General features: G+C 43.6%; 1 protein-coding gene and 1 pseudogene across 1 annotated transcript in view; one reads left to right on the top strand and one right to left on the bottom strand.

The window, feature by feature from the left end:
- BMPR2 (bone morphogenetic protein receptor type 2) overlaps positions 1-26,780 on the top strand; it is a 156,998-nt gene that overhangs the window by 18,112 nt on the left and 112,106 nt on the right. The gene's annotated exons all lie outside the window — the stretch shown is intronic.
- On the bottom strand, positions 131-199 carry LOC128341323 (uncharacterized; annotated as a pseudogene).

Here is a 26,780-nt window from a genome sequence, read left to right on the forward strand (position 1 = left end):
ACATGTTCTGTTAGGAGTGGACCTTGTCTGAAAACTGCCAGTTCAAATTTTTACTGTGTAAACAATTGTACTAAACTCTATTGATGGCTGATTCTAATAGGGAAATGTCAGCGCCTCCCTCTTATTAACTTGAAGTTGTTGTTTTTTTAAAAAATCTATATTACTACACTTGATCTTAGCCAAAAGGCTGAGAAGCGATTTAAATCTGTATTGTGTAGATGTCCTGATAGAATTTTTCCTGTAATAAGCATGGATGGATCACCTTCTTCAATCATAGCTGCATAGTACAGTGACTGTCTGCATAATAGGACTGTGCAGTTATTTGGGTCCGAATACTTGGAAGATGGCTCCATTCATTCATTCATTCATTCATTCATTCGATTTCTATACCGCCCTTCCAAAAATGGCTCAGAGCAGTTTACACAAAGATATAACAAACAAATAAGATGGAACCCTGTCCGTGAAGGGCTCACAATCTAAAAAGAAACATAAGATAGACATCAGCAACAGTCACTGGAGGCACTGTGCTGGGGGTGGACAGGGCCAGTTACTCTCCCCCTGCTAAATAAAAAGAATCACCACATTAAAAGGTGCCTCTTTGCCAAGTTAGCAGGGGTGCGCACATTGCCCCAACCCTATGTGGATGCAACCATTCCCAGTGCTCACCTTGATTCAGAACAGTGTTGTGTACAACGTTGGGGGTGGACTTTAATGGACCTGGAGCCTTGGGTAGCCCTAGTGATGTCTGGGAAGGCATGCAGGAAGTTGCATATGGAGTACTGGAAAGTGTAGTCCCACTTCTCTACACTTTCCCCATAGAGCTTTGTGGGGGAAGTGCTGGGAGGGACTGCACTTCCCAGTCATTTCTGGAGGTTTCCTGTGGCTCCAATTCCCTTTAAAGGCCTTCCCCAGCACTGTGCACAGCACCATTCTGCATGGAGGTTAGAGGTGGGAAATGGGAGCCTCTGTGCAGGGCCAGTGCTTATCATTTAGCTTCAGCCCTTCAAAGCTGAATAATTGCACAGGCCGAATAACTGATTGCAACTCTATGTACCTGATTTGTTCTAAGCATCTGAATTTTTGATTTCATTACCTGTAGTAGTTCTGTGTACTTCTGGAATGCAGGACCATAACAAGAATAAATGTGTTTAAATGCAGGGAGCTCAAGAGAAGTTTTAATGTCTCTTGAGAATGAATAGTATATTGGGAACAGACAATGCTTCAGTTTATTGCTTTAGAAGAAATAGTGCAGGGTTGCATATTTGTTACCCATGTCTTGCTGATGGATTCTTCAACCTCTTCAAATGATACTAAGAAGTCTTCTACTGCTGTGCTGCTATAATGACCTCATTTAGCGCATAGGAGCAAAGCACCAGAGGACGAAATGGGTCACTTGATTTTTGTATTGTACCAGTATATTTTGTTGTACCAAGGTATTTTCTTGTGTACATGTGTTAATACTCTGAGTTACTCTAATTAAAGCATCTTTTGCTTTGTGAGAAATGCTTGTGTTAAGGTTCTAGACTAAAGAGTCTATTGTCTTGGCACAGGTTGTAGAGCTATTCCTTGAATGTACCAGTGAAACTACATTCCATGATTTGCTGAGGCAGAGTTTCTTTGACAGTCCTTCACTTATTGTAAAGTGAAGCTCCCTAAAGCAATGGGAAAAATTAGACAGCTTTCAGAGGCAATCTATTAATCTGCACTGTAAATTTACAGTGGCTTTAGTGCTCCTTTTTATACCCAGATGCTCTGTGCAAACATCAGAACCCTCCTTATTCGTTTGGCACATATTTGCTAAACAAACCAAAATAATGCAGGTGAAATTTTCTTTGTAACAGTGTTGTTATTGATACATCTCAAAACTCTGTTAGTTGCTTTTATTTCTTGTATACATTTTAAAATTTTGTTATAAGCTGCCTCAGAAACGAAGGTTGAGAGTTGAGATTGAAATAAACCCTTGCATCCATGCCCCATAAAAAGATTTCCCCCATTAGTGTGTGTGTTTTACTTTCTGCAATGCAATATCAGAGAACCATTTTTCTGCACAGTAACTTTAACAGAAAATGTGAAAGACCTTTCTACCATTTAAGTTGTTTTTGTTTGTACTGTTAAACTGGGACAAGCAGAATTGCAGAAATCTAAATACAGATTTATTTTTCTTTTGGAGAAGAGGAAGAAATGTGGTACAATAACTCTAAAGGTACTGTCTTGATTTCGAATATCATATATTATGGGATTCTTTGTATTCATATTTTATTTTTTGATAATCTGAGTCTGTTTTGAATGGTGTTGAATATTCTAGTCTTTAAAGTCAATTATTAGAGTAATACTCCCCATTTTAAGTATGGTTTCTTCCAAGTTATTATTGGTTTCAGAGGAACATATGTTTGATGAAACTTGGTTACTGTTGGGTGTAGTTTGCCTTTACTTTAATGTTCTGCAAGGTTTCACAAGGGAAATGCCAGGCTGCAATAATCTGGCAACCTATGAAATAGTTACAGTAATTGACTAGTTTAAGAATTCCTCATATTTATTCAAAAAAATACAAACTTCATAAGTCTTAGCATATTCGTCATGAAGTAAAACATATAACATGAAATTCCAATACGCTTTGCATTTTATCAGGGTTTTACAAACAAAACAAGGAAGCCTTTTTAAACATTCTCATTAAACTGATCTGGAGTTTAAACTAGTGAAGAAGGAAATACAAAAAGCAGTAGTTCTCTGTACTGTGACTGTTCATTCAGTTTTATTGCATATTCCATCTGCTTTAATTAACATGGCATTTATCTGAAGCAAAATAATGAAAAGTAACAAAATATTAAGGCACCAACCCACACATTCCCCCCACCTTTTTTTTTTTTTTTAGCATTTGCATGGTGGTGGTTTCATATTTGATTGTGCTGCACATATGCTGAGAGTGGGAGAGAGTGGAACTATTCAAGGGAGAGTCATGTACAAGTCAGAGGAAGAATCTTCTTCTTCCTCAGAGAGACCAGACTTATACACTGCCTCTAACTTAAGAACATATAAAATTTCCTTGTTGGACCAAAAGTCTGCCTTCAGTAGTGGTTGGCTGAGCCAGGTAACCTGGATAAGTTAACAAGCAGGACACTCTGAAGCTATTCTCAGTTATTTTTTATCTGTACCTAGTAATCATGTACATGTTGAAAAGTTTGAAGTTGTCATTATAGCTATCACAGCTAATAGTGGTTGACAGACAAATTCATGGAGCATAATCAAATTCTTTTTAGGAGCCACTCAAATCCCTCACCCCATGTTCTGATGAGGAATTCAATAAGTTAATTATATATTGTCCAAAGAAATACTTTCTAGCATGGTGAGCACTTTGCATATGAGCAAGAGCTCTGCAGTGTGTTGTGTCTGTCACAGCCACTGCTGCTTCTTAGTCTGACTCCTGGCCGGTTGGCCAAGTGTTAGAAGCACAATGAGCTGCTGTGTAACCTGATCCTATTGGCCATATGCAGCTTAAACTGTAGGGGCATATAAGGGTTTTTTTTTGTTATTAAGTCAAGCACTTTTTGGTTATATTAATAGTTTATTTCAGTGGGAGAGTTAGGCATGTACTTTGCTTCCACCCATTGAAATTAGTCGGACTTAAATGAATTAAACTTAAAGTTCCTGTTTAAGTCCCTTTTAAAAGCAATTAAAAAAAAAAAATTCTGGGCCATGCCCTAGAATTTCAGGAAATTCTCTCTTTAAAATACTAAAATATTTCCTTGTAACAAGAAGCTTTAACCAAAAATAATGGCAACTTTATTTCAGAATGGCAGATCGAAATAAAATACCCCCATTAGGATTCCCTAGGACCTTCTTTTATGTACTATACTATAGATTTGGTTTGTATAAAACTGTAAACATAAAAGTTAGTAGGGGACAATCATAATCTTTTTCCCTTCAGAGAGTAGGCTAACAATGGCCACAAACTGGAAGGGACCAAAAATCATTTCTTGCGCAAAGGGGAACACAATGTGCAACCCACTCACCAAATAATACTTCGAAACACAAATAAGCATTCCCTTCCAGCATAACCACTACAAAAGGATTTTCTGATCCAAGGTAACTGGATTTCATTCCCCCAAATGGTGGAGAGAGTTGACTTCATTAATAGCAGGCGTGGGAAGGTTTGCAGGATCTACTTCGTTTTTTACTACATTCCTAAGTTCCTCCAACTGGAGCCACATGCAGAGGAGTAGTTCAAAGGGATACTACTAGAATGAAGGAACAAAGTGTCTCCAAACACACTTGCTCAGCACAGGGACTTGTCTTCAGTACTGAGCACACGCACACATACATTTATGTGTGCTCGCATGTGCATACATACTCTCTCTCTCTCTCTCTCTCTCTCCTGATTTCCCCAAGCTTTCTACATTTCAGCAGCTTAATTTAAGGAGCTGGAATCCTTTTATTGTTGTGATGGTTAAATAATTGGGAGGTTGGAGACTGCTGATTATCTAATGCATTACCCAGAGATCCTTATCTTCTGTCCACCCCAGCTACATACTTTTATCATTCAAATGTCCCACTGCACTGATTTTACCTCTCTTCTACTATTTTCACAGTTCTTCTTTGTCTTGAGAGAGCACACTTGGACTAGCCACATGTAACTCCTTAACATTTCTCTTACTTTTGACAGGTTGCCTATAGCATACTTCTCTTCCCAGACTGCCCCCACCCTCATTTTCTTGCCAATTCAAGCATGTGCTTGCTCAGAAGGCATGTAGTAATCTGTTATTAGTATAGGAGATGGGCAAGAGTGGTTGGTGGCTAGGGAGAGAAACGGGGGCAGCCAGAAGTAAGCCCCGGCTTTGAAAAGTTCAGAGCCAAAAAGGCCTTCACTAGTAGAAAGCTTGCTATAAGAACCTCAGGGATTTAATGAATCAGGGATGAGAGATTTGCTGCTTACCTAGAAGCCGATTGTTCGTGCCTAAGGCTTCAAGGTGAATGAAGATCTACTTTCTGAAATAAAACTCATTTGGAAAATATACATAAACACTCTTTCTAGTCCAGTATTTGATTAGACTATATTTCGCTCTTAAACTGAGCCAACATAATTCATTGAGGCCATTTTTTCTTCAGCTTTTAATTTAAAAATCCTTTAGGCTCTCTTTGATTTCATTGGTTTCTGGAAAACAGTTCTGTTAAAGGGGTGTGTGTGTCTGTTCTACTTATGTATTAGTTACACAGAACTCAAGAGTTCCCAGGTGCCAGATTGCCATGGTGCTTGGAAATTTAAGCATGATATTTGAGCTAGGCAAAGGACTGACACAATCATGAGAAGGTGGGAGTAAACAAAGCAGGAGGCAGTTTGTCCCCTTCTCCTCTTCCTGGTTGCATTAGTCCATTGCCTGCCTGAGCTAGACATACTACCAGGAAGTTTTCCACATCTGGCTTTTAGCCCGCATCTCCTCTGGAATGGAGGGAGTGCATTCACATTTTGGCCAGATTGACCCAAAAGTCCCTGCCAGCTATCAGGGAGCACTTCACACGCAATTCGGGTTTTTCATGGCACATTAGAAAGTAGCCCAATTTATATCTGTGGTTAAAAAAAATCCACGTTTTGCATCAGTTTTGGGGGGCAGCTTTGAACTAGCATAAAAGCTTCACACTAAACCTGCATTAAAGCCTGCTGTCTGGGAAAGCTCCAGGAGGAGGTGCAACCCTCCCCCTCCTTGCTTGCACCCTTCTCCATACAGTCATGTCAATCCATCGCCGCCTGTTGGATATGACGAGGAGGAGTGAGTAAGCAAAGTGTGTGAAGTCTGTCCCTCCCCCATGAAGCAGAAGGTGTTGCCAGGGGTAAGCAGCGAGTCTTGGGGCAACTGGTGAGTCTGCCCCTCCTCCATAAAGTAGAAAGCAGTGTGACTCACAAATTTTTGGGCTGGCTCCTAGTGTAAATATAAGATTTGTCAAGGGGTAGGGGTGTGTTGTTCTTTGTTGATTTTTTTTTTTTTTTAGTAAGTCTGGGGAGATTCAGTAGCTGAGCCATTGCTCAGTATATAGCAGTATGTCATATGATTTGAAAATCTGAGTATAAACTCCCATACTGCTGAATCTAAGGATATAGCAATTAAAAACTCATTTACTATGCTTTCGGTGGTGTTTACATGATAATAGTTCTAACAGAGCTGAATCTGGAACTCAAGTTTCTTCAGAGTAGTCCAGAAATTGCTCGACATCTTGTAAAGCTTAGACTTTACAATCTCAGTTTAGACTGTCTAAGGGTAGCTCCCCTGTCTGGGGTCAAGGTGGGAAGGTGTTACATAGAGAGACTAATCTGAGTGAGTTGCATTTTTGTCATTCTCAGACTTACTTCTACTTCAACACTCACAAGCAAGAACAGGTTAATCAAATTTCAAGCTAGAAGCAAATCTTATCTTTTTCTTTATGCCCAGCAAGCAAAGGAGCAAGTTTTTTTGGGGACAAGCAAAATAGTATTAAAACTGATGTAGGTCTATTTTATTTAGCTCTCCAACTGTGCTGTTTATCTCCCTTTTGTGGTATATGAAAATAAATGTGTGGTTTTTGTTGTCTGTGTTAACGGTTTCCGAATAACCCAAAGGCCAAACAAATTAAAAAAAAATTTTCCCATGAGAAATGGAACATTAAATTCATCCTTATAAGAACACAAATGAGGATGGGCAACAAACTGTTGCAGTATATCCTTGGGTCCTAACAGGAGCCTTTTTGTTCAGGAATCCAGTGAGCCTGAACAGGAGACATATTGTGCTGTTTGGGAACTCGGAATGAAGAAGGGGGTTCAGGAAGGTGTCATCCCCCCCCCCACTTTCTCCTCTTTATACCTTTTCTTTGTGGTAGACATCTCCCTAATCATAGTGCTCATCTCCAGGATACTACAAGCAGTTTTAGGGGCTCAAGTAGGCAGTTCTCTCTTTCCTCCCCCTCTCTTCCTCCCACAACTGATATCCTCAATAATCTTTAGTCTTGGAAGGTCACAGTTCCTTGTTGAAATCTGTGTCTGTACATACATATGTATGTTTAAACTCATTTCATTTACAAACCAATATACTTCTGCATACCTGGGGAGTCAGACTATTTATATAGAACCATGAACATATTTTTGGGTAGACCCATTTCACTTCCAAACTGATAGCATGCAACCACCCATGTTTGATATTAGAGAGTGATTAAAATATAGTCTTCTAATTCAAACTCTGCCCATGAAGTTAAATTATTTTGTAGACAGGGACTAAAACTTAAGAGTTATAAGCAAGCATATACAATAGTTTTGTCTAGAGCAGATCATAGTTTTTTCCATTCCTTGGAGATGTATGGAAGGGTCAGTATATCTAGTAGGTATTGCCCATATAGTGCAGGCATATAGCTAGATCTCTGCCACTGGAGCTCTTAGAAGTTATACACATAAGAGATGATTGTGGTGAGGAAGAAGGGTTGCTTTGGAAGGCTAGAAATGAGTTGGAAAGTTCAGGAATGCAAATAGATGCAAAGGAACAACCACCTGCTACTTAACGGTTGCAGCTGTCCAAATTCTCAATCACTGCTGTTACATATTGCTACTTAAAATCCAGTTGCTTTTTTTCATTCACATACAAGGCAAGTGTTCTAGCTTCCAGAAAATGAGATCCATTGACATCCAGAAAATGTCAATGGCAAGCATTGTGGTTTGGGAACACACAACTATAATCATGTTGAGGTATTTGCAGTAAAGTAACAAATGTATATGTTGGGATACCTTAAACCAATTTGTAATTTTCTTAGGTGGGATTCTGAATATTTCCATCAAGTTATCATTTGCATCTTCCTCATTGAAGAGTTTGCTTCTAGATGATGATAGGTAGAACAAAGTGGTGATAAGTGACTTGCTTATTCTTTTGCCTTTTCATATTTTTGTGCCATAGCAAGAAACTATATGTTATCGAAGTCAAATAAATTGAGTGGTAATGTCCTTAAAAGCTGTTTTGGAGCTACTATAGATGTGTCTGGAAAAGTAAGCTTTTTTCCTTACGGTATACTAAGGTCATCAGCGTAGTATGGTTTATCAGTCATCACGTGGCTTGAGACAGGATAGAGTTAAATTTTTAATGCAGGCTAGCTTCCTGTTAGGCAGAAAGCCAGTTCCTGTCCTGTCTGGCTCAAAAGACAGTGATTTTGAAGACCCCTACTCAACTTCTAAAAAGTCAGGCTAAATTGTCCCCACCCCCACCACCTGCTTTATTTTTTCTCATGTGCCAGGGTAGGAAGGGAGCTGCTTCATTTTGTTTTAAAAATCATTGCTTTATGTTCTAATTTGGTCTGTTTGTTAAAACAGCTGAGTTACTTTCGGTTTTGCCTTGGTTAGTTTTTTTCTATGCCTCCCCCTCTCAGTTAACTTTTTCACACTCCCCCCCCCCCATTCCAAGCCTATGGAGGCAACTCAGTTGGGAGAGATGTTAGTGGGCTCCCTCTCGGAAGGTCCCCGCTCAGATCCAAAGGAGGAAAAGATGCGTTTTACAAAAAAAAAAAAAAAAAAAAAATGCCCTTTTGGGAGCTAAATGATGCCTCTCTCCCCCCAAGCTGATTGGACCCCTGCTGAGCCCTAAACAACATAGAAGGGCTGCCAAGAAAAGCAAACACTTAAGCAAGGAACGCGCTATTTTTAAAAAGCAAACCCTGCAAAAAACAACCTCTCTCACCCACTGTGTGCCTCAGGGAACACATCATGCTACAAGCGCTCTGCCAGCAGAAGCAGCCCAGACACCTATCTCCCCCATATTCCCCCAAGACAACACGGGCAAAGGTGCGCAGCACAAGGATGCCGCTTGAACCAAAGATATTTATGCTGTGCCTGGAAGTGGGGGAGGGAGCTGCGGCTGTGCAGTTTTCACTCCCCATATCCCAAAATGCCAGGCTTCCTTCTTCACTAGAACAGGGCTAGCTTGCTAGTCCCTGATGCTGCACAATCCCAGATAATATAGCCCTTGCAAACTCCCTGTGCTCCTATACTAACTCCACAGAGCTCCACTCTGATGAATAAGACCTTGGTGTGGGGACGTGGGCAGGATAGATAGATAGAAATCCTTATCTAGAAGACGTGTCTCAATGGCTAAAGGAATTTATTTCAACTGAATGCAGGAATCTGGTTTTCTTTTCTCTTTAAATTTTTTTATTACTATAAAAAATACAGAGTACAGAATACAGAAAATGAAAAATAAGCAAATATAGTAGATAACATCTCATATATTGTTTTATACATCAAACCGGAAAACAATCATATCAACATCTCCTCCTTACCACCTGTATTCTAATTAGAACTTTCAGCCACCAATCCCGAATATTCAAACAGAACATCTAACTGAATATATCTAGATATTAAAATTAGGCAGTATCCAAACTAAAGCAAACTCGCTCAAGATTTTATTAGCAGGGAAAATCCAAATCTTGGATGCGATATCCGACCCTGTGACAAAATTATAACGTATAAAGGGTTCCCAAATAAAGTCAAATTTATCTTCTGATTTATTTTTATATATGAGGTAATTCTAGCCATTGAAGCATATTCCCAAATTTAAGATGCCACAACTCTAACGTCGGTAACCAATGAGTTTTCCACTAAGAAGCACAAAGAATTCTAGCCGCAGTTATCATGTATGAGGACAATTCCGTATATTCTGCAGGTATATATGGCTGTCCTGCCAGTTATTTGACCTTGGGGAGCAGTGCCGACCACCCTCGGAACCTCACCTTGCTCCTCTGTAATGCCAGGTCGGTCCAGAACAAATCAGAAACCATCTATGATTTGATTCTGGATGAAGGTGCCAACCTGGTATGTATTACAGAGACCTGGCTGGGAAATGCTGGGAGACCAATGTGGTCCCAGCTTCTCCCTCCAGGGTACTCTGTTGAGGAGCAGGTGAGGGACCGGGGGCGGGGAGGTGGAATGGCTGCGGTCTATAAGAATAATATCTCCCTTACCAGGATCCCTGTTGGAGTGTCAGACCATATCGAATGTGTGTACTTACGTTTGGGGACCAGGGATAGACTGCTTCTGTTGGTATACCGATCACCTGACTGCCCAACAGAGTCCCTAACTGAGCTCACGGACTTGGTCTCAGGCTTGGTGTTGGAGTCCCACAGGCTTGTGGTGTTGGGGGACTTCAGTGTTCATTTCGGGACCAATTTGTCCAGGGCGGCTCAGGAGTTCATAGCGGCCATGACAACTATCGGACTATCCCAAATGTCTCGGGACAGACGCACATTGCTCTGATAAGGGTGGTGTTCTGTGGGTGGGGGACTACTGAGATTTTTCCCTTGTCATGGATGAACCACAATCTGGTTAAGGTTGGACTCACAATCACTTCCCACCTTTGCAGGGCTGAAGGGCCTATTAGGATGGTCTGCCCGAGAAGGTTATTGGATCCAATAGGGTTCCAAGAAGCCTTGGAGGGATTTAGTGTTGGCTCTGCCAGAGAACCTGTTGATGCTGTGGTGGAGAACTGGAACAGCAAACTCACTGGGGCAGTGGACATGATTGCTCCTAAGCGTCCTCTCCAACCTGCTGCAAAATTGGCCCCTTGGTATATGGAAGAACTAAGGGGGCTGAAGCAGCGAGGTAGACGACTGGAGCACAGGTGGAGAAAAACTCGGCTTGAATCCGACAGATTGCAACAAGAGCTCATTTAAAGATCTATGCTCAGGCAATACGTGCAGCAAAGAAGCTATTCTTTTCTGCCCATGTTGCATCCGCAAGTTCACATCCGGTGGAGTTGTTCAGGGTTGTGAGAGGGCTAGTATGTGCCCCTCCTCCCTTGAATCAGAATCTGGAAGCATCGATTACCCGCTGTGATGTGTTTAATGGATTCTTTGTGGGGGAAATCTCTCGTATTCGGACCAACTTAGATTCTGTCTCCACAATTACTTCAGTGTCTGATGTGGAGGTGTCAAGCGACTCCTCTTATGCGGTTAGGTTGGATCAGTTCCAGTTTGTGACTCCTGATGTGAACGAGCTGATTGGAACAGTGCAGCCCACCATCTGTCCTCTTGACCCTTGCCCGACATGGCGTATATTATCTGGCAGGGAGGTTGTTATAGAAGGCCTGGTAGAGATTATAAATGCATTTCTGAGGGAAGGTAGGATGCCTCCTAGTCTTAAGGAGGCAATTATTAGACCGCTTCTGAAGAAGCCTACCTTGGAGCCCTCAGAGCTGAGAAACCGCAGGCCTGTCTCCAACCTTCTGTGGCTGGGCAAGGTAATTGAGAGGGTGGGGGCCTCTCAGCTCCAGAGAGTCTTGGAGGAAACTGATTATCTAGACCCATTTCAAACTGGCTTTCGGGCTGGCTATGCGGTGGAGACTGCCTTGGTCGGCCTGATGGATGATCTCCAACTGGGAATTGACAGAGGAAGTGTGACTCTGTTGGTCCTTTTGGACCTCTTGGTGGCTTTGATACTATTGACCATAGTATTCTTCTGGAGCGTCTGAGGGGGTTGGGGGTGAGAGGTACTACTTTACAGTGGTTCTGCTCCTACTTCTCGGGCAGGTTCCAGATGGTGTCCCTTGGAGACTGTTCTTCAAAATCTGAACTTTTGTGTGGTGTCCCTCAGGGCTCCATATTGTCTCCGATGTTGTTTAACATCTACATGAAACCACTGGGAGAGATCATCAGGAGATTTGGTACAGGGTGTTATCAGTATGCTGATGACACCCAAATCTATTTCTCCATGTCAGCATCATCGGGAGAGGGCATAACCTCCCTAAATGCCTGCCTGGAGTCAGTAATGGGCTGGATGAGGGATAACAAACTGAGACTGAATCCAGATAAGACGGAGGTACTCATTGTGCAGGGTCGGAACTCGGGAGATGATTTTGATCTGCCTGTTCTGGATGGGGTCGCACTTCCCCAGAAGGAACAGGTACACAATCTGGGGGTGCTTCTGTATCAGAGTTCTCTCCCTGGTGTCCCAGATTGAGGCAGTGGCCAGAGGTGCCTTCTATCAGCTTTGGCTGATACGCCAGCTGCGTCCGTTTCTTGAGATAGATGACCTCAAAACAGTGGTACATCTGCTGGTAACCTCCAGACTGGATTACTGTAATGCACTCTATGTGGGGCTGCCCTTGTACGTAGTCAGGAAACTGCAGTTGGTCCAGAATGCGGCAGCCAGGCTGGTCTCTGTGTCATCAAGGAGAGACCATATCATTCCTATATTGAAGGAGTTACACTGGCTGCCGATATGTTTCTGGGCAAAATACAAGGTGTTGGTCATAGCCTATAAAGCCCTAAACAGCTTGGGCCCTGGGTATTTAAAAGAACGTCTTCTTCGTTATGAACACCACCGCCCACTGAGATCATCAGGAGAGGTCCGTCTGCATTTGCCACTGGCTCGTCTGGTGGCTACTTGGGGCCTAGCCTTTTCCGTTGCTGTCCCGAGGCTTTGGAATGTGCTCCCTAGTGAAATAAGAGCCTCCCCATCTCTGTCAGCCTTTAAAAAGTCTTTAAAGACACATCTTTTCACCCAGGCTTTTAACTGATACTGTTTTGATTGTGTTTAATGTTGTTTTAGAGCATTGTTTTAAAAAAAATTAAATTGTTGTGTTTTATATTTCTTGTTTTGTTTTTAACCATGTTTTAATGCTGTTTTTATCTGTTGTAAACCGCCCAAAGACATAAGTTTTGGGCAGTATAAAAATATGTTAATTGTTTCATCTTACTGTGAATTAACTTGCAAAATTTCTGAGCTTTAGTGCATGTCTACCACATATGATAAAAGGTTCCCAGCTGATTCATACACTTCCAACAATTTCCGGGATACTTAGTTTCTATCTTTGAAATAATCATTGGAGTAATATAGCAATGGAAATACATTTTGTACCAATTTTCTCTTAATGTACTATTCGCTGTAAATTTAATGTTCATTTTCCATTGAAATTCCCATTGTTGCATGTCAGTTGTTTTGTTCATATTCTTCATCCACTTAATCACAGTCTTTAACTGGTTCTGATGGTGAGTCATATTTCACTAGCAACTTATATATAAAACCCAGTAAGTGTTTGTCAATCTTAGTTATTAATATTATTTATTTAATAACCAACCCTCACAGAGCATCTGTGTGCTATTTGGGGCCAGCTGTTCCCTCTCCCCCTGCCCCACTCTCTTGCCCCTCTTTCCCCCTCCCTCCTGCCCCACTCTCTTTCCCACCCACCCCCTTCCCAGTCTCTCTGCTGCTTCCCCGCCACTTTCTCATCTTGCCGGCTGTCCCACTTCCTGCCCCTGGCGGCCAGGCCGGGCTTTGCTGCCGCTGCCTCCCCCTTACCCAGGACGGCCTGGCTTGCCATCCTGCTACCACCTCCCGCCCCTGGTGGCCAGGCTGGGCTTTGCCACCACTACCGCCACTACCGCCACCTCCTCCCCCTTACCTGGGACAGCCTGTCCTGGCTAGGCCAGGTCGTCCGGCCGCCACCTCCTCAGGCCGTTTTGCGGCCCACCACCACCACCATCCTCCGCCACTTTTTTTGCCGTGAATTCTTGCCCAATGCCAGGAACTCTCGCGAGAGTTCCGCCACCAGATCCTGGGCATGCATGCTGGCTAAGATAATTAAATCTATAGATTTATTACATTTATAAACCACCCCATCCAAAGGCTCTGGGTGGTGTACAACAAATTTGTAAGGACATAAAACCACACACCATTTAAAACACACTGCTAAAAACAATATAAAACAATTCAAAACCATTTAAAACTAAATAAAATACTTAATTAAAAAAACACCTTGGAAGGACAGGTCAAACAAGTCAGTTTTTAGGGCTCTCTTAAAAGCTGACAGCAAGCGTACACTGCTGATATCTGTGGGGAGTGCACTTCATAGGCCAGGAGCAGCTACAGAAAAGGCCCAGTTCTGAGTCACCACCAGATGTACCAGTGGTAACTGGAGATGGACCTCTCCAGATGACCTCAACGAGTAAGGGATCATACCGAGGAAGGTGCTCTCTAAGGTAGCTTGGACCCAAGCCATTCAGAGCTTTAAAGGTAATAACCAGCACTTTGCATTTCACCCAGAAACATATTGGCAGCCAGTGCAGCTGTTTTAAGACAGGCATAATATGGTCTCTCCAGGTTACTGCAGAGACCAGTTCATTCAAAATGTATCAGCCAGACTGAAGTTTCTGGACTACATACAAAAGCACCCCACGTAGAGCTCATTGCAGTAGGTTTGGGCCCGAAATGGCTCTGCCATGTTTCAGTGGGGGAGGGTGCACTCACCCCTCCCACCGCATTCCCCCCGCCGGTGCTCCGTTGTGTTAAAGCCCCTCGGGGCGGCAGCGTTCCTCCCTGCCGCTCTGTTGCCCTCAGTGGCCAGAAGTTCTAGGCGTGCATGCACCCGTAGCATGCACGCCCAGTACTTCCGGCCGATGAGGGCAATGGGGTGGCAGGGAGGAATGCTGCCGCCCCGAGATACTTTAAAACAATGGAGCGCCGGGGGGGGGGGTGCGGCGGGAGGGGTGTGCACCCTCGCCCGCCCTTAAGGTAATGCCCCCCCATGCCGAAATGGCCTTGGCTGCTGAAAACGTTTTGGAGGCCTCTACAATGGTCTCCAAAATGTTTCGGGCCCAAACCTACATTGTAGTAGTCGAGCCTGAAGGTTACCAGCTGATCTACCACTGGTTTTTGAGATTGTTCTCTTCAAGGAATGTCAAATCAGCCGAAGTTGATAGAAAGTGCTCCTGGCCATAGCCTCCACCTGAGATACCAGAGTGAGGCCTGGATCTAAGAGCACTCCCAAGCTGCATACCTTTTCCTTCTGGGGGAGTGTAACCACATTCAGCACAGAAAGATCTCACTCATCCCTTAAATTCTGATCCCCCACAATGAGCACCTCCGTCTTGCTCGGATTCCGCTTCAAGTTGTTATCCCTCATCTAGACCATTACTGCCTGTAGGCAGGCATTTAGGGAGTAAATGTCATTTCCTGATGTCGACGACGACGATGATAAAGAGAAATAGATTTGGGTGTCATCAGCATACTGATAACACCCTGCACTAAATCACCTGATGACCTCACCCAGAGGTTTCATGTAAATGTTAAAAAAGCATTGGTGATAGAATGGACCCCAGAGGGACTCCATATAATAGCTCACATTTTAAAGAGGAACTGTCACCAAGCTCCACCATCTGGAATCTGCCTGAGAGATAGGAGCAGAACCTTTCCCCCCAGGTGATCCAGAAGGATACCATATTCAGTGGTATCAAATGCCACCCATCGATCCAAAAGAACTAACAGAGTCACATTCCCTCTGTTGATTCCCTGGTAAAGGTCATCCATCAGACTGACCAAGGCAGACTCAACCCCATAGCCTGCTCTAAAGCCAGTTTGAAATGGGTCTAGATAATTGGTTTCCTCCAAAACTGCCTGGAGCTGCCTGGACCACTCCCTTGATCACCTTGCCCAACCATGGGAGATTGGAGATCAGCCTGTTAGGGATGTGCCTGAAAGTACTTTGGCGCCGGTGGGGGTGTTTTTTTTAAGGGCGAGAGTATTTCCTTAAGGGTGGAGGAGGGTGCACTCACCCCTCCCACTGCATTTTCCCTGCTGGCGCTCCGTTAATTTCAAGCCCCTCAGGGTGACAGTGTTCCTCCTTGCTGCCCTGTTGCTGTCATTGGCTGGAAGTGGCCAGAAGTACCAATCATGCATGCGCCTGTCACATGCGTGCCCGTCTGCTGTGTGCACACGCCCCCACGCCCGTGAAATGAAATTAATGTGGCGGGAGAGGTGAGTGCACCCTCCCACACCCTTAAAGAACCACTCCTGCCAGTGCCGAAATGGCCCCTGGAGCCGAAATGTTTCGGAGGCCTTTATAATGGCCTCCGAAATGTTTCGGGCTCAAGCCTACAGTCTATAGCTATCCATCACTGAGGGATTTAGGGAAGGCTTCTTAAGAAGTGGTCTAATCATTGCCTCCTTCAAACAAGGAGGCATCCTACCCTCCCTCTGAAATGCTGTGAAATCTCTGATAATTTCACCTTGCTTTTGTATTTCCTTCTGTACTATGCTATTTATTTGTGAATATTGAAACCAAGAAGGCTTACTCATGATTCCTGCGAGTAAATAAGATTCCCACGAAAGAACCTGAATAGACTTCATTTTTGTTTTTCCTGTAGTCAAATCTTTAGTATGTTCTTCTTCATGGAAATTTCTTAAAATATTGACACCAAAGGAGATAAAGCTGGGCTTACTCTTTTTTTATGTTTATACCAAACACTTAGTAAACTACTTCTAAGGTTTTCTATGCCACTTCAGCCCGCTTTACCCCAACCGGTTCCAACCCCTAGGGCTCGAACCACAGGGTGACAACCTGAGAAACCACCTACTCTCCAGATTCCAGTCAGGGTAGGGGGGCCATTTCACCCACAGTGAGAGGGTGCTTCAAGCCTCAGGCCCGGGCAACATGGACAAAAGAAAAGTCTGTTGGGAATCTCCCCTCCTCTTCCTCAGCTAAAGATGAGAAACTGTCTGAGAAGGGCTCCACACCACAAGTATCGAGATCCTCATGCCTCTTCTCACCAGCTGACTTGGTCTTACTGGTGAAGCTAAGAGAGTTATCAGTGATGTCTCTGCTCCAGACACTCCTTGACCACCTCCTGGCCATAAAAGCTTTCCCATTGGACCTGGTCCCTTCAGCCACGGTACCATTTTCACCACTGTTCAAAAACACTCTGGTGGTGGAATGGAATGCCCGTCTCTTCCAGATCTCCTCCACATCATTCCCTTAATTATTTAACCTCTCCCCTCATATAATGGATCTGTTCTCAGTCCCCAAGGTGATGCAACAGTGGCCCAGTTAGTCTCAGGGGCAATCATGCACAAAGAAGGGGAGGAACAGTTTAAAAACTCCAGAGGACAAAAAGTGTGATTCTCTCCTAAGAAAGGTTCATGAGGCATCAGCTACAGTAATTAGAGCATCCACTACCACTTCAGTCTTCACACATACCTCCATTCCATGGGCAAAAGAATTAGTACAATACAGTTCTTCAGAAAATAAGTTACGCCAGGGCATTAATAAACTAGCCAAGTCCACCACACTCATGGCTGAATCCAGCCAGGATTCTATCCAGCATGCATGCAGGGCTATGGCTTTGGGATGGCAGTGTGTAGGAGCCTCTGGCTTAAAACAGTGGAATGCAGATGCTAAATCCAGACTCAACCTAGCAGCCCTCCCCTTCACGGGGACCAAGCTATTTGGCGAATCTCTAGAGCCCATCATAGTTTTATTTATTTAATTTATTTATTCGATTTCTATACTGCCCTTCCAAAAATGGCTCAGGGCGGTTTACACAGAGAAATAACAAATAAATAAGATGGATCCCTGTCCCCAAAGCACTCACAATCTAAAAAGAAACATAAGATAAACACCAGCAACAGTCACTAGAGATACTGTGCTGGGGGTGGGTACAGTCAGTTACTCTCCCCCTGGTAAATAAAGAGAATCACCACGTTAAATAGTGCCTCTTTTCCAAGATAGCAGGGGTTGAGACTAGGGATAAGAAAAAAGCTATTCCCCTAGGGCACTGAGATTCACAGAAGCCCTTTCGTTTCAATAATAGCTCCTTCCATCCCAACAGAACATTTCCTAGAAGTACAGGATCCTCCTTCAGAGATCAGAGACCCACAACCAACTAACCTGGTTGGCATCCCCAGTGGCAGCAACGTGCAAGGGGATTTTCCAGACCACAGCAGTCCAGACGATTCCCCTCTGCCCCCAATTACCAAACATATAAACAATGAATCTGTACCAGTTGGGGACAGACTCATCCTACACTCGTGGCCTCCACTACCAACCAGTGGGTGTTGGACACATTCCAAAATGGCTATGCATTGGAGTTTGAGTTGCCTCCCCCTGACCACTTTCTTACCCACACCCTGGCTATTCTTCATCTGCTGGAGATTTATGGAACAACAGAATTATGGCAAGGCATATTTTCCATATTGGTTTTGGTACCCAAGAAAGACGGGTCCTGGAGAGCAGTCCTGAACCGGTTCATAAAAAAGAATCCATTCTACATGGAATCTCTGCTATCCATCAAGGAAGCTGTGTGATCCCAGGAATTCCTCACCTCCATAGACCCCTCAGAGGCCTACCTACACATCCCGATATGCACTCACTACCTCATATTCGCTTATAACAATCCCCAATTTTAATACAAGGCAATGCCCTTTGGCCTCTCGTTGGCCCCACAGGTGTTTTCGGAGCTGATGGTGTCCCTCGTGGCTTAATATTTTAGTTAGTTAGTTAGTTAGTTAGATTTATATGTCGCCCTACTCCCATAGGACTCAGGGCGGCTTACAAACAATAACATATAACAGCAACACAATTCTATAAAATACATCTTATATAATGCCATAACCCCAACCCCATACAGTACTCATTCCACATGACATAGTAACCATGGATTACAAGATCACTCTACGACCAGCTATCTCAGCGACCGACACCCGATGGAACATTTCAGTCTTACATGCCTTACGGAAAGCCAGCAGATCGTGGAGAGCTCTGATATTATCCGGGAGACCATTCCATAGAGCCGGGGCCGCCACTGAGAAGGCCCTGGCTCTCGTTGATTGCAGTTTAACATCCCTAGGGCCCGGGATCACCAAGGTATTACTTGTGGCCTGCAAGCCATCCATATCCACATTTATTTGGTTGACTTGCTCATCAGATCAATGGGCCTACAAGGACATTCAACAGATCACACAAACGAGCACAATGACAAGTTGAGATCACTAATTCATCCTCTTCTGTGTCCAGGCAGCCGACCTGATGCTCCTGGTGCAGATCCTAGGCTCAATGATCTCTTGCATGGAATGCGTCACTTGAACAAGATGGCTTTCAAGAACACTCCTGTGGCACATCCTACCACACCAGGAGGCTATCATGAAATGCAGGCAGGTGCCGCTCCCCCCAACGAACCAAACCTTTCTGGTCACTCTAATGGTAGATGTCTCTGGCAGTCAAGAAGGAACTTTCACTCACAATCTCCTCACAGACAACCATCACCACAGATGCAAGCCTCTCCAGCTGGGGAGCTTGCCAGAGCCATTATGCACAGAGCTATTATGGTGGAATCCGATCTCTTTTTCACTGGGGTGGAAAATCACCTCCTGTCCATATCGACGCAACACCTCAGTGAGACAGCAAACGCACATGTACATTGGCTAAGTCATCAGACGATAGATCCCACAGAATGGTCACTTCACCTGGGCATGTTCCATCAGATGACCAAGGTACTAGGCCTTCCTGAAATAGACCTATTTACATCAGCAAGCAACCATCGACTTTCACGCATCTTCACAAGGTTCCAGTTCCCCCAGGCAGAAGCCATGGATGCATTAATGGCACCATGCCCCCCCCCCCCCAGCCTTCCCCGATGGCCATTACTCAGAGTCATTCGAAAAGTGCTGTTAGAAACGGCAGACCTGATCATCATCATACCTTATTGGCCCCAGAGGCCATGGTGTTCCAACCTACTGAACCTCTCAATTTGGTCCCCTTGGCATCTTCCTCCATGACAAAACCTTCTGCCACAGGGCCCATTCTCCACCCAGACCCTCAATGGCTCCAACTCTCCGCGTGGAGATTAAGCGCTCGGCCCTAGTTCAAGCGGAATACTCACTGGAAGTACAGAATACTATCCTAGCTTCGGAAGTACAGATTACTATCCTAGCTTCTAGATGATCGCCCACCAGTAGAATATACCAGTCTACGTGGTCAGCTTTCTTGTGGTGGCTGCACCGGAAGCATGTATCTTGGTTGACTGCAGGGGTCCCCAAAATACTGGCTTTCTTACAGTCTGGTTTGGAACTTAAACTTCTACCTAGTACAGTGAGATGTCAAACTTCAGCCCTTGCCTCAGTGCTCAAATGGTTTGCCCCAGATGCTCCCTCTTTACTCCATCCTCACCTTACGAGATTCCTTAGCGGGGCTATCAACATCCTCCCAGCACCTCAATGAGGGGTTCTTAATGCACTCACTAGAGCTCCCTTTGAATTGCTCCACTCAGTATCTTTTAAAATTCCTCCCATTCCAGGTGCTCTTCCTGGTTGCAATCACTTCAGCATAAAGAGTATCTGAACTGGGTGCATTCTCCAGTCATAATTCTAGCCTCCACCAGACGCAGGAGGTCATCCTACCCTTCTCTGACACACCTCAAAGAAAAGCACAGGGCACACAGAATTTACCTAAGAACTACTACCTACTGCCAAACTAACTCCTTTTTCATGTTATTTCTTCCTTCATCCCTGGGTAACAGGGTATCCAAAGTTACCATATCCCCATGCAAATGGGCAACGATCACATTATAGCATATGAATCTCTGAAGCTTGCCCACTCCAATGGGCATTGCAGCTCATTCCACTCATAGTGCTTCTACTTCAGTCACCTTTTCTGTGAATGTCCCTCTCACAGAGATTTGTAGAGCAGCCACCTGGGCTTCTGTTTCTCCATTCATTAAACACTATAAGATCTTTTCATTCCATGAAGGCAGCACAGTACTGCAAAATGTGGTCTAGACCAGCTGCGCTCTCCCTTCTTCACTTAGCTGGCTGTGGTATGTCCTATACTAAGCTGATGACCTTAGTCCATCGTAAAGAAAAAGAAACATTTGTCTTACCGTGAAGGGTTCTTTTTCTTAAGTGGACAAAAGTCATCAGACCCACCCGTGGATATAAACTTGGTGCTTCAGGTGCCAGTTTTGGGTGTAGGGTAGCGACCTTCAGGAACAACTGTGTTGCCCATCCACTATTTTGTCTTCATAGTATTTTCTTTCTCACCTTGTATGGATAACTCTGTTTCTTCTGTCTTATACCTTTCTATGCTACAGGCCCGTAACTGGGTTTCTGGTGCCATCTACTGCTTAACAGGAAGCTAGCCTGCATAAAAAAATTTAACCCTATCCTGTCTTGAGCCATGTGGTAGCTGATAAACCATACTAAGCTGATGACCTTCTAAGAAAAAGAACTGTTCACAGTAAGATCAGTGTTTCTTTCCATTTCACTCTAATCTTCTCTACAAGTGTGCATCGATTGTCTAGGCTACATTTTAAAATGTAGCCTAATCTATATTGTATTTTATTTTTAACAAGTGTATTTATACTCCTGCCTGGAGTATGCTAGGAGGCACTGCCGCCACATCACATAAAATGAAGAGGCTCCATTGAAGGGGTGTTGTGAAGAACTGGTCTTGTGGTAGTGAGCATGAATGATCCCCTTTGCTAAGCAGGCTTTACATGTGAGAGCTGTCTGCTGTAAGAGATTCTCTTAGGGCAGGGGGTCCCAACCTGTGGTGTTCCAGATGCTACTGAACTACAATTCGCATCACCCCCAATCACAATAAACTATTTTGGAGATTATGGGAGTTGCAGTTCAGCAACATTTGGAGTACTGCAGGTTGGGAACTCCTGCCTTAGGGGATCAGTGATCAAGCACCTGCTTGTATGTAGAAGGTTCCAGGATCAGTCTCTGGCTTCTCCATGTAGGACTGGGAAAAACTCCTCCCTGGAACCTGGAGAAGCTGCTGCAAGTCAGTGTACACAATACTGAGCTAGATGGATGAATGGTCTGACTCAGTGCAAGGTAGCATCCTATGTTCAATTTCTCATAGCATTTAAAACCAGTATTCTCTTTAAAATCTGCTCTGAAACTCAGCTCTTGGTTTTAAAAACAGCTTGGTTTTAAAAGCAGTCAATTAATGTGTATCTGGGGAGTCAGGGCAAAGGGAGGGTGGTTGCCACCCTGGATCCAGTCAGTATTGGGAAGGGGGCACCTCCTGTTCCTCTTCCAATCCTCCACAGCATTTTGTTTAGTTTTGACTCGAAGCTTTTTTCTCTGCCTCTCAGAGGCAGAGAAAAAAGCTCCAAGTCAGCATTGAACGAAGCACTGACTATTGAGAATCATGAGAAGGACAGAGCTGCCCCTCTTTTCAATAGTGGCCATGCCTCCCTGCATCTTGATGTTGATGCAGGGGGAGTGGTTAGGCGGTGTGCTAGTGTGTTCATGCATTTACGGGCCTGGGGGGCCATCAGTGGGTGCTTGTTCCTCTGGAAAAGGTCCTGCAGCCACTAATGAGTCAATTTGTTCATTATACGAAATGTATGCAGTGAAATGTAGAACACTTCGTTTGATTTCTTATAATGTTGCAATTTAATATTGATCTGCAAGCCTTTTGTTTTTGTTTTTCAGGGGGTTATGAAGAATAATGCAATGGTTACTTTTGTCTTTGGTCTGTTTTGGCTGCGATCTCAGTATTTTTTTCCTGTTTGTACTCTCATTCTTGCTAAGCAACTATATTTGCTAAGTATAAGCAACTATGCTTGCTTGCTAAGCAACTATTTTTTATTAGTTTGTGTTGTCTTGCCCACTCCCCCATATTTCCTTAGGACTTTTGTTCCCTTGCTACCTTTTCTCTCTTGCCTTTCCAGTTGAGAATACTGGCAAGATCCTGCTTGAATCTCCACTCCCTCCCTTATGTTCCTCAGTTATTTTCTTTTCCAGCTCTAATCTTGAATTCTAACTTTCTTTCCTCTTTCAGTCATGCAACTTGCCTCTCTAACCCCACTCATTGGAGCCCATTTGCAGGGACAAACACAGGGTTGTTATTGAGTATACTGTACACTTAGCAGGAAGCTGCACCCATTTGGGCTCTTTGTTAAGTATACCTGTATGATATGCAAATCTGCAAGCACTTGTTTGTCACATCCACTATTTTACTTTTGGGGCATTTTGATTGATTGATTAAGTGCCATCAAGTCGGTGTCGACTCTTAGCGACCACATAGATAGATGTTCTCCAGGATGGTCTGTCTTCAACTTGGCCTTTAAGGTCCCTCAGTGGTTCATTCATTGCTGTCATAATCAAGTCCACCTTGCTGCTGGACGTCCTCTTCAGCTTTTCTCAGCATTATGGACTTCTCAAGGGAGCTGGGTCTTCACATAATGTGTCCGAAGTATGATAATTTGAGCCTGATCATGTGTGTCTCGAGTGAAAATTCTGGATTGATTTATTCCATGATCCATTTGTTTGTTTTTCTGGCTGTCCATGGCAGGGTGGATTTGATTTAAATCAAACTGATTTAAATCACGATTTAAATCACAATTTAAATCACGATTTAAATCACTAGCAGGGTGGATAAAAATCAAAAAAATCCGATTTAAATCAAAAAAATCGGATTTTTTAAAATTTAAATTGGATTTTTTTGATTTTTATCCACCCTGCTAGTGATTTAAATCGTGATTTAAATCGTGATTTAAATTGTGATTTAAATAATGATTTAAATCAGTTTGATTTAAATCAAATCCACCCTGGTCCATGGTATCCTCAAGTCTTCTTCCACACCAAAGTTAAAAAGTGTCTATGCTCTTTATATCTTGCTTCTTCAAAGTCCAGCTTTCGCATCCATAGAGTGTCACGGGAAAAACCATTGTCCGAACTATTCTAATCTTGTTAGGTATAGATACGTCACGGCATCTAAATATCCTTTCCAAGGCCTTCATTGCAACCCTACCAAGTGCTAGTCTGCGGCGTATTTCTTGACTTCTGGATTTGGGGCATACACTTTTAAATAAATAATAGACCTAAACAGTGGTCTTTCTTCTTTTTCATTAATTAATTCCTCTTCCCTCCCCTGCTTACCCCTTTAGATTCTTGCCTTTTGCTTTTAATAATAAACTAGAGCATCTGCGCCTCTAGTTCTCCCCTCCCCGGCAGCTTGCTTGCGAACTCTCGCTAGAGCTGCCACACATGGGATTAACGACGGATATGTCTTAGAGAATTATATAGATAGAAGATATATCAGAAATTAATATTTAATTGACATATTTGGTATTCTGAGGACAGAACAATATTTTTTTATTTGGAAGAACTTTGGAGCAATTATCTTTGGAGTACAAGCTCTCCTAGAGTTCATAACCATGACTGATGTCTATTTACATAGCTGGAACAGAAAAATTGCTGGTTTGCTGCTTAATAGGTGGTTGAATTTTTGTTGGTATCTGGTAAGGCAATAGAGTGTGAACAAACAACTTATTGAAAAAAATGTGTGTGCTTTTATTTATTTTATTTTATTACATTTATATTCTGCTCTTCCTCAAAGGAGCCTAGAGTGGTGTACATAATTAAGTTTCTCCTCACAACAACCCTGTGAATTAGGTTAGGCTGAGAGAGAAGTGAGTGGCCCAGAGTCAACCACCAAGTATCACGGCTGAATGGGGATTTGAACTCGGGTCTCCCTGGTCTTAGTCCAGCACTATAACCACTACACCATGCTGGTTTTGTGGTGTTATATATTGTCCGTAGTTGAGTTAAATTTATTATCTAGTCTATAGAATAATCAGATATGTTTGATTATGATTTAAGGATTCCTTTTTACATTTTGCCTTACAATTGTATTAATACTATTATTTACATTCTGAATTAAGTATTTAAAAGCAGTGCAAAGGTACAATCTGTGAGCTGGGACTTGGGTATCTTATAGATGACCAGCACCTTGAATATTTGAGGTGTTTATGTAAATGATGATGTAGTAAAATGATAATATGGAAACAGATTCCCCGTAGCATAGCTAATTAATTGACTGTTTAAAAGGGCCAGTAAGTTAAATGTTCACACACTGGGTTGAATCTCCTTTCATCTTCAGGTCTGAACAGGACCAGTTAATCTTGACAATTTTATGTCAATCTTCTTTTCTTTTCTTTTTAAGCATTAAAGAACAGACTTCCTTTGTGTGTGTGTTTCTTCTACTCCTAATTTGCAATGACACTTTTGCTTGTTATGTTAGTTTAATTAATTATTGGTTGAAGGCTTCGAATTCAGATCCAAGAAATCTTTTAGGATCTCTTTAATGAATTTGTCACACTTTTGAAACATCACTTCTTACTGTTCTGAAAATGTAATAGGAGCAAACTGTATTGTCTGAGCAGCTTTATAATAAGGTAAATCCATTCAGGCAAGAAGAAGAAGAAAGTAATGTTATTACTGTGATTTCCTTGTTAAAACAGATGCCTCTAAAACTTCCCCCTCAAACCAAATCTAGAATGATGATTGGTAAGCTATAGGATAATTTCCTATACCGCAGCCAATCTGAGTTTCCCTCCTGTGCTGGAGCTCTCAGAATGGGTTGTGGACTGAGCATGTTCAAAACAGGGCCAGATCACATGATAATAGTTTCCTGTCACCAGGAGGCACCATAGACCCAGTTCTGGTCCTGTCTTAATCAAGTTCACAGGTCTTGGATAGAGCTCTTCGGCTTTTGAGATTTTTGCAGGCTAGTTTCTATTCCTTGACTTGTCATTTTCATTCTGTCTTCCATCCCCCTGCTGATTGTGCAAGGGTGGGAAGGGAACTGTTTAAAGTTCTCTTACATTCCCTAATTGCTTTTTTTATTTCTAATTCGGCTAATTGGTGCTTAGTTTCACTTTTGATTTGCTCCACAAGGAGCAATCTCAGGCTGGCAATTTTCTGCTTGGCTCCCTCTGAGGACACACAGCCAAATTCTAGGGGCAGAAGCCTGGCATGGGAACCCTCACCTCCCTAAAATGGGCTAGATCAGTCTCCCCCCTGCGACCCCTTCCCGCCCCTTCCATAGTGGTGTAAGCGTCCTCTGTGCCCCCCCAAAAGAAGAAAAGAAAACATTATTCTGAGCCAGACAAAGCCTCCGAAAAGAGAAGTAAGAAGAAAGATAAAGCAAAAGCGCAAGAAGCCAGCCTCAGCAGTTGGGCTCAGTGAACGCATTTTGATTCAGGCAGTTTGTCAGCAGAAAAAAACATGTTGCCTCCCTGCCAGCAGCAAAACAATGCAGGATCCCAACTACCACCCATTGGGCGCATCTGTAGGCTCAGACCCAGCTAACCCGGTGTTTATTGTGGCGGAGGCGGAACCGGCTGGCCCGCGCATTCCCCCCGTTCCACTGGCTAGACCACTGATGATTATAGCAGAAGGGGAACCAGGAGGCCTGTGCATCCCCCCCATGCCAATGGTTCCCTATCACAGCTTGTACAATTCATGCCATGCTTCCTGCAGGTTCTGCTTCATGAGTAAGCAGTGGAGAAACCAGAGGGTGCCCCTCCAGTGTCCCAAGATCTGCCTCCACAGCAGCTGCTGATGTAAGTACCAATGTCCCACCCTCCTCAGAGATAGATGTCTATCCCTTTACCCTAAATGTTGCTGACTGGTTTAGGGATTTCATTGTGAGGGAATGCAGTTCCCTCCCTCCCTGCTCCTGTGGTACCACAACCCCCCACAGGGCCTCCTATCAGATTCAGACGTACTGCTGGATGAATGTCTTCCTCCTCTCCTGACTCCATCCCCAGGATGGAGGCCATTCCACTGTCTGGGCAAGGTCTTTTTGGTACCCTTCAGGAGAAGAGACACTAGATGCAAAAGGAGGGTGCACCACACATCCTCTTCTAAGGTCCAACCACCTCCACCTAAATGTCTACATATGCAACCAACAGTCCCTAGCAAGGACACTCGTGGGTGTCGGATAGGGAGGAAGGAGAGTTGTCTGAGGAAGAGGTCACACAACAAATACCCAGTCCCTTCAGCACCTGGGAGCATTATTCAACATTGTCCAAGCATCAGTCTTCCTTCCCCAGGAATGGAAAGATAAGATACCAGCTCTCATCACCTCTTCTCTGTATTGGGAGCCATGGTGGCATGCATGGAGTGCACTCTATGGACCAGGTGGCACTCACGCTCCTTCCAGTGACTGCACTTTCCCTATCAGGAATTGATCATGGCAGATGTACACAAACAGGTC

The sequence above is a fragment of the Hemicordylus capensis genome, chromosome 1 (genome assembly GCF_027244095.1).
Source record: "Hemicordylus capensis ecotype Gifberg chromosome 1, rHemCap1.1.pri, whole genome shotgun sequence".
NCBI classification, from domain to species: domain Eukaryota; kingdom Metazoa; phylum Chordata; class Lepidosauria; order Squamata; family Cordylidae; genus Hemicordylus; species Hemicordylus capensis.